The 9,529-nt window shown below is 39.2% G+C and overlaps 1 long non-coding RNA gene across 1 annotated transcript in view; it reads right to left on the bottom strand.

Annotated features, from left to right (window-relative positions):
* Nucleotides 1-8,955, bottom strand: part of LOC308188036 — a 119,108-nt gene extending 110,153 nt beyond the window's left edge. The window contains exons 1-3 of the long non-coding RNA XR_013945109.1: nt 8,163-8,955; nt 5,981-6,015; nt 4,201-4,349 (exon numbers count right to left, since the gene is read on the bottom strand). This is a non-coding gene — a long non-coding RNA (uncharacterized lncRNA). The remainder of the gene's footprint in view (nt 1-4,200; nt 4,350-5,980; nt 6,016-8,162) is intronic.
* Between the last annotated feature and the right edge of the window lie 574 nt (nt 8,956-9,529).

Consider the following 9,529-nt stretch of genomic DNA (forward strand, 5'->3'; position numbering starts at 1 on the left):
ACCATGTGTTTGCATCAAGACTGGTGACATTCCCACTGCAAGTGGGTTAAAGACTGGCACTCCTATACGTTTTCTCACCTCTCCACTTCTGTGTCCGGAACCTCTGTATCTATTCATGCAATTTCCAGTGACTGCTGTTCCCCAAAATCTAGTATAAAATTACTAGATTTATATTGGGCGTTTTATTACACCAGGGGTCAAAGAAAAAACAGTGGAGTCAGAAAGCCTTGACAGACAAGTTTAGAAAAGTCAGTGTCCGTAGCAAAACAAACACCTCAAGAAAAACAAAAGTATACAACAGGTATTTAAAATAAACTACCTGGAAATCCACTACCATATTGTCATGTTGTATGTTTATCAGATCTTCCCATTGACTTACATAGAAACACTCTGATTTTATGCGTGAAAGATTATACAGGCATAGCATATCAGTCAGAAATAAAGGCTAACAAAATCTCTAAAAACAGAAGTAGTAGGTGGATAAGGGCAAACTGTGTACCGAGAAAAGCTCTGTAATAGGCTGAGACAAAGAGGTACCTTTTCCCAAAACCAAACAGCACTGAACTGCAACTAGTAGGACAAAGAATATTCTTAGAAAGTAACATTTCAAATCGAGATTAGGAGGATAAGGACTGAACCAAAGAATCAAAGACATAAGGACAATTTATTGACATATATTAGAAGCAGGAAGACTGCACAACAATTGTCTGGTAGGTTTGAAATAGTACTGGGAAACAAAGGGAATGAATAAAGAGGAGGAAAAACACTGCAGAAGAGATAATAGCTGATTATGACCTTGAGATGTTTAGTCATGCAAAAGAGTAAACTCACGCTTTCTCACTCTGTATGACCATGTTAGCATTTCTTGATAGCTGGGTTCTTGATCAAGAGTATTAAAAAAAAAAAAAAGCTCTATAACCACTAATTCTCCCAAGGAAACTCAAGACTATACCTACTTCAGCCTGTATGTCCTTCATTTTCCAGTTCTTTCTCCTTCACACCAGCTAACAGCACTATCTATATCGAAAAAGGGAAGTAAAACTACACTCTAAGAAGTTATGGAATAAGATGTTCCTTCTCTAGAACAGGAAAAGAGTTGGAGGAAATGTGACTCAGTGACGTGGAGTTCTTGCACAGTCCACTTTTTTTGGGTGGAGCAATTGACCCTACCTCTCTCAATGCCCAGAAATCTAGGCAGACCCGGAGACAGCCTTTAATTTAGAAAGAAGTTGTCAGGCCTAACATAGGAGGAAACAGTTAAAAAAAAAAAAAAGTGATATTAAAGTGATCAAATCATATTTTCTGAACCCTCCAGACCACAAATCCCATTAATCTGTTCTTCCGCAAGTAAAGGCTGAGAGGCAGCTGATAAAATAGAAAGTGCTGAAATAACTGGATAAACTAAAAGACGAGACATTCTGAGGAGTAACATACACATGAAGGAACTCTGAGGCAGCTCAAGGTTGAGGCCAGCATTTCCAAAAAAATTCACTCTCCTATCTGGAATGAAAGGGTAGCACTCCTTAAAAATAGTCACAAATAACGGTCCAGATTACATGCCGATGAATTCTAGTATTTAGTAAAATGGTTGGAAGGCTACTTTAAAATATTATAACCTGAATGTCTAAACAGAGATTACCTAATGGAGAGAAAAAACAACATTGCTAACATAATGAAAAATGTCTTTTTAAAATTGGAGTGGATCCGCAGAAGGAATTATTATTTATTTGGCCTTTCAAAAGGGCTTTGATAACATGACTTGTATAGACCATAAAGAAAACAGAGTAATCATAAGCGAAAGTTAGACTCATGATTAAAAATGAGCCAAGCAGTCAAAAGCAAGATGTGGGAATAAAAAGACATTTTAGAAAGAAAAAGTTAACAGTTGTTGCATGCAGAAGCCACACATCAGCTTTTAACATCTATTTAGAGGCCTGGAAAAATCAGCTGTAAAACATAGTGGCAAAATTGACACTTGGAGCATATTTGGGTTACTGAAGAGGTTTAAGAAAGTTGAGCAAATGTAAAACACTATGATAAATATGTATTTTATAATTACTAAGCAAGTCATATTGCAACATTCTTGACAAAGGGGAAAGACCTGGGTGCCATCACAACAAGTTAGCAAAAGCTTTCATGTATATGCAGCACTGTCAAAAAAATAAAAGAAAAAGAAATTTACAATGCATGCAAAAAAGCTCAGAAAACTAAACTGAAAACACCACCTTTCTAGTATATATGTGCCAGGAAAATACCTTCAAGGAGAACGCTGTCTACAGTTCTTTTTAGCTTACCTCATTAAAGCTACATAACTAACAGGAGTGTAAGGGTGGGTGACAAAAATGATTTGTCTCTCAAAAAGACAGCCATAAAACAAGAGGAAGTGACTAAACTGTTATCAAGTGGATAACAAGCTGTGTTATCAACTGGAAACACAGAGATGTGCACTTTCGAAGCCAGAACTGTACACTGACTTTTTTTTAAACCTATTTCCCATCTTGGACAGGAGACCATTCAAGGAAATTAAACAAGCAGCAAGTTCAAACTACAGGTCTATATGATCTTACAAAATGCAGGCTGAGCATGTGTAAATCAGTGCCATGGTACATTATGAAGGGACATTGGTGTGACTTTGAAAGAATACAGTTCTATGTATAGCCTTCAAAAATATAGCGTTCAACGGGACTGCTGGAAAGACACTTGCGCAAAGCCATAACAAAGCCATTGGCCAAGGTATCTAGCTGGCATGCTTTCTGACAAGGACAGGGTATTCCAGAAGGATCAGATGTTGGTCCTTTTTGCCTTGCATTCTCTTACCAACAACCCCCATAAGAACTGTCAGTGTAGACTTCGCATTAATTAGACTGTGAATCTGATCCAATGCAGTAACTTCTACATTTAAATGTTTTGTATGCCCAAAAGCAGTAACAATAACAACAAAAAATCTCAAGAAATACACTGTAATAAAAATGAAATAATTAATCCCCTAAGATAGCTACTGTGCCTGATGCAATTCTACAAATGTATAGCCCAAACTTCACAAAAATACTTAAAAAGTACATATGTTGAGTTAGCCACCAGCTTTTCCTCTCTCTCAATAATTAGCAAGAACTTAAATTATAAAATACTGTTTTACCATACAAATGTACTTCCTTGTTTATTTTACTATCTTTTTTTCCCCATGCACACATTGTTACATGCAAATAAACATTTAGTAATTATTCCAAGATGTGTGTCAGGTGCTGGCATATTGCCACTTGTACGGTGGTTTGCTATACTTAGCCTTCAGTCTTGTGGCTAACAATTCACCATAAATGTGATACTTCACCACAACCCACATGCTGCTGGTCTTCAAAGGAAAACAAGGATATATAATTAAGAGATGATGAGCTCAAATATAAGACAGGAGATGACGGAACAGATTCTGTAACCACACCTGAGCGGTTATACTACCAAAGAAGTTTCTGCAGCACCATCTTCACTCATAGTATCAGTAAGTCACACATTTTCAAAATACTTGAATAACATTTGATGCAGCAGAGGAAGAAGTAGAGTGGTAATACCACACCACTGCAGAAAAATAACTCTAACATCTATTACATAAAATTAAGAATGTAAGTAAGCATTATTAACAAATGGCCCTTGAACACAGCGTGACCCAAGTCTTAAAACATATGCTATTACTAGAAATGCTGTCGACAAATCTCATCCCTCAAGATTTTTTTGCTTTAAAATATTCTCTAAATCTCATTCTAACCTTTCATGATCATGTAGTTTCAGTATGAATATAAAAAACCACAGAGGAAACTATCTGTGTGTATACGTGCCAGTTTAGGGGCTAATGCTGCAGCATTGTGCATGGAAATAAAAATTAAGAACTAGTTACAGATCCACTTTAGAGTCTACAAGATCAGTCCCTTGGTGGATATTTGCAATAAACGAAACATCAAACCATTTTCCTTATTGGCCTGAAAATGTTGGAATTATTTTTGGGGGGGGGGTTGTCGTGATTAGTGAAAGAGTCAAGAAATCTGGGGCAAAACGAAACACAAATAAAGCTGCTGAACTCGAGTAAGAGCCGACCATCCTTTATAAATATGCATTAATATAGGATTAATGAATAAGGATTAAGAAATAACAGGATTACATGCTTACTTGGTTTCTCATTAAAAAATAAAATAAAAAAAAAATCTGTTTTACCTAAAAGAATTCTTCATTTTGTAACGATGAAGGACCGCAACTTCAAAGCCAATCCCTGTCTGCATGGCCAGACCCTCTAAAAGTAGCAGCCACACCCTCGTCTTCCTCATTTTTTTCCACTGACCATGAAATACGTTCTAAGCCAGGCACTGAAAAAAAAAAAAAAACCAACAAAAACTTAAATACATTTTTAATGGACACCAGATACCACATGGCTGATTTAATTAAGCAGATTAAAAACAATTAAGTATATTTGCACACATATATTTGTATTTTCTGTTTCATTTCAAACAAATTTGGTAGGCCTGATTTGGCTCTCTAGTCAAATCACAAGAAACATCATTAAGAAGTGTTCCGTACTGATGGCACATGCAAGCCATCTTGCTCTTCCAGAATTTAATATAGCACTTATTTCACTGGTTCTGGAAAAAAAAAAATCACAGATCTGAGGCTTTTCAGAGTATCTTGGGACAAGCCTACTGACTTTGCAATAGAAACCAACACAAGACAAGCTTTGAAAAATGTTCCAGAGGTGCTCTCTTCAGTCAGTGGGGTTGCATGGATTTTAATCTGGGAAGATCTGTTTAACGTGGACTTTATTACGGGAAAAAAAAAAAAAAGTAATATTCGAATAAAACATTCTCAGCTTATATATCACTCAACCTCACCCAGACTATTAAACTATTTGGATCACTGTACCTTTAACAGAGTCAGTGTAATACTGCAGAGAGAGTATCACCCAACACATACTTACTGTTGTTGTATTTCATACAATTTATTTCATCAATAATTCTACAGTACATAGAACATTATAGAAATTGATTGTTGCTATAAACTGTTTTGCATATTGTATCATCTGCTGGCTTTAATTTATTATTTAAATGACACTAATTATACATTTCATATTCTATTTAACCACACAGAACAGAAATGCATAGTAATAAACAACTTTTTCCAGTACTTTAAAAACAAAACAAGCAAACAAAAAACCACTTATATTCAAATAACCAGCTCCATCATTCAACAACAAAGCAAAAATACATATTTAGGGGTAAATATGCACAAAGATATTATTGTTCAATTACTATAGGATTGTGAAAATAATATTAAAATAAGCTGCCTGTTTATTTAAATTTAGAACTAAATATGTGACCAGAATCTGCAAGTTAATGCTATATTTCCCAAAAGAACAAATTGATATTAAAATAAAAATATTATATTAAGATGCGTTAGTGGGATAACAAGATGTATTATAGGTAGCGTATGATGCCAAATACAAAAGAATTTTGTAATCCCACTACCTACTACTTTTTTATTCATGTATGATTCCCCAGAAAAATACTCTTATGAACAAATTATGTACTTTCAGTATCAGTAAGGCTGTTCATAGAGGCATTTACAGTCCTACATCCTAATAGGTTACAAATATACAATTTTGAAACCTTGAAGCCTGCATAATACAAGGTTAGATACAGTACACTTGCTGTATATACACTTGTGCATATAGTAAAATACAATTAACTTGAAGAATAACATCAATACTGTAGTGTTTATAGACATGCTTATTCATGCAGATTTTTTTTTTTCCCCTCTTAACTGCAGAGTATTAGGTGATACATGAACCTTTCACCATACTGGAATGCTCTGGTACACAACACTGACTTTTAAATCCAAATACAGCAAGCAAAATGTTAGCATGTCAGTATTTTACTGGTCTGTAACAGTGACCCCCAGCTAAGCCCTCCCATCCACATATTCTGTGTCAGAAAAGCTCACTTACTCCAGACTGCTTGCATTCATATATTCGAAGGTGCTCTGCATGAAAGGAAGGAGCAATCCACGGGTTAACCAAAAAACAAAAAACAAAAAAACAAAACAAAACAAAACAAAAACAAAAAAATGCAACAACAAACAAACAAACAAAACGAAAACCACAAAACCCCCAAACCAACACAATACCAAAATCCCCAGCCATACTAAAGACCTTGCAGGAAAAACAAAACGTTCAGCAGATAACAGCCCAACAAAAAGTGAACAGAGAATTTAGTGTCCCAGCATTGCCTGGATACCAGTTTGGGATTTAGGCAGCCTTGGATTACAAGGACTATTCCCTTTAAAATCTAGCCCACAGTTCCTGTACTGTTTTCTACCAATACCGCATCCAAACTGTGACTGAACACCTCATTATGCTTCTCTGGCACTATCCGAAGCAAATGTATTGTACACTTTTATGTGGCACCTAAAAGCAGGGTTAAAAAGAGGCTATTTTCCTTCCAGAACTGCACTGAAATGACAGACAGCAAATTCTGTGCACAAGCTTGCGTGATCACTGAATGCCCCCCCTCTTCTTTCTGCAATAGGCAACAGGTGACAAGACACAACCCCCAAACTTCAACTTTAAAGTAAGAAAAAATTTACCTCATCTACAAGATATCTACAATAAAGCTTTTTTTTTTATTATTAAAATTGGGAGAAGAGGTTTAACTGGGCCCCTACATTGGCTTCACAAATTAAATGCCTTTTGTAACATTCATTTGCAGATTGTAGATGTTTTATTTAAAGAAAATCCAGTCCTCCCAGTTACAAATAATAACCAGTGACTTTAGGTAACAATCCAGTACTGACAAATCTTACAAGAGAAAAAAGCAAACTGGTAAAGCATTTTCAAAGCAGCCGTATGCCTCAAATACTTAACTACAATCTCTTTATCCATTAACTTGCTAATTGATCTTAAATACATAGATGAATTATGAGGCAATAACCTCCAATTTTCTTAACTCTTACTCGAAATAAACATTATACCCTGATTTATGAATATTTGAAATATTTCATTTGCTGCTTATGGCACTTAAACAGTTAATCTAATTTATGAGAAGAATACCACATTAAAGATTCCTGCTATTTTCTTCTTGAAGCTTCACCACTTCAAAAGCATTTCTTCCATCTGTTATTATTTAGAAGTGGTCTTCCTTTGTGAACTGGACATATCACTACAGCTCACGAGGCCATGTTCGCAGCCGGGTTTCCTTGCCCGTCTCCATGTTACTCATTAAATAATTTCACTCCGCTACGTACATAAGCAGCTGGTCAAGTGCAAGAGATGACTTTGTATTCAGTCGCCCCACGCACTTCAACCTGAAAGCCTTTAAGAAATAAAAATCACGAGGCTAGACAAACGATCAGTTTCTACCACTGGCCATTTCTTGAGGCTTACATCGCTCCCGGTGACAGCCTTTCTCAAGCAGCAGCACACTGCTCTAGCAGTACACCTGTGCCCCTTTTAGGCAAACCCCCACCACTGGTGTCTTGAACTGTTAAGGACAGGCTGCTGATTAAAACCACTTTGATTTTGCTAAAACCTATTTCGCAATTAAAAACGAGCTGCCTTTAAGGGCACTAGTTCATGAAATATTTAAACGCTCACATATAGCTTTGTAATTTGAATGCTCTGCAGGTCTTCTCTCTACAAAAATACAGATTTGCAGCACCAGGGAACAGTACCCAGTGCAGCAGATGGTTAAAACCCTGCATCATTTTTAATAGCCTTAAGAGCAAGCACTGCCTTTTTTCGTTCGGGGGAGGGGGGGCTGGGGGTGGAGGAGAGGAGAGAAAAAAAAGCTGAGAACAGCAATTTGCAGACTTTTTTTTTTTTCCTTGACAGCAGCTAGCCACGCCTTAGTCCGGCCCTTCCTCCAACCTCTGCTAACCTAAAAACCAGCGTCAACCTGGCAGCAGGCCATATATTCAAAAGTAAACATTTTTCTCCTGCCATTTTTCAGTGTTGTTTATCATAGCCTGATCTTCTTGCCTTTTTTTTTTTTTTCCTCCTTTCCCTCCCTCCCCGTAGCTTAAATCCCTGACTTTGCCCCGGTTTGTTTCGCTTTCTATCTCCATCAAGACATCAAAGTCACGCTCTTATCTAACATGGCAAACTCGCAGAAAACGCGTTGTAGGGATTTTACCTGCGCCCAGAGAAGCAGCAGCGTATTTTGGAGTGCAAAAAAAGCAAAGGCAAGCCAGGCATATCTTCAAATACTGCTGTCCCACAGAACTAGGTGGTACGTCCTTCTCCATCACTACAGTAACGGGCTCTTTCTGACAAAACACATGTACTCCTTGCAGAGCCCGTAACTACCACTAGAAATCTGCCTTGCTCTCGCAAAGCCGTTCTATTTTCTTGTTTAATCGCACCGGGAATGCTTCGAAACCAGAGAGCCCGAGCACGCCGGCACCGCACCCGCAGCACTGCACCTGACTCTTTGTTAGCCCTCGCCGCTCTCTCCCTGTCCCTTCCGCTCCTCGCTGCCTCCTCCCACCTTTGGCTGAAAAATAAATAAATAAATAAAGACTACTAAAAACTAGTTGCCTATTGCTGATTTTTTTTTTAACCTAGTCATCCGCTGCATCGAATGGACAGAAGGCAGAAAAAAAGGGGCAGGGAAAAAAAGGGTTAAACATAAAATGATAATAAAAAGAGGAGAAAGAAGAGGAGCAATTAAAAAAATAATGGGGGGGGGGGGGGGTAAAAAGAGGAGCACGGCAGGGAGGGAGGGGACGCTGCGGCGTGCCCCCCGGGCCGTCGCCTTGTGCGCCGCGGGGCCCCGCTGCCCGCCATCGGCCATGTTGTGCGGGCTGGTGGCGGGCACGGGCAAAATTTATTGTTCGGCCTGGCTGCCCTCACTGACTCCACACACACACCAACCCCCACGCAGGCCCCTTTCATCGATTTTATTTAGCACCCCAACTCCAACCACCCCTCGCCCTTGCGCCCGCCCCGCAGCGGGGATGCAGGTGGAGACAAGCGGGGGCGGGGGGGGGCAGGTAGCGCTGGTCTGGGGACGTGCCAACTTCTCCTTTTCCTCCTTCCTCCTCCTCCTCTTCCCCCTGTCCTTCCCTCCTCTCCATCCTCGCCACAGCAAGGTGCGCCCCGCTCGGCGCACAAAAGCCCGTATTTATTTATTTAGCGTGCGCAGAGTTAAGGAGGAGCCTTTGTGCACATCAATTTCACACCCAGCAGCCAGGAGATGCCATGCTGCTGCTGCTGCTGCTGCTGCTGCTCCCCGCCGGCTGACACAGCTCGGCTGCAAGCGCCACAGGACAGCCTGGAGGCTCATTAATAATTGCGAGCGGCTCTCCATTTCCATATTTAAATTGGGAAGCAGCGTATGATTAATTAAGAAGAAGAAGGCCAGGAAAAAAAAAAAAAAAAAAAAAAAAAAAGGCCTGCGCTTTCTGCCCAATCTGACTTGCCAGGAGCTTGCACGCTTTAACCCCTTCCTCCCCGCAGCCCTGGGTGCCCAAGCGGGGCTGGCCGGAGTCCTCCGTCCAG

This window comes from Anser brachyrhynchus (genome assembly GCF_964034855.1).
Source record: "Anser brachyrhynchus genome assembly, chromosome: 1".
Classification (NCBI taxonomy): domain Eukaryota; kingdom Metazoa; phylum Chordata; class Aves; order Anseriformes; family Anatidae; genus Anser; species Anser brachyrhynchus.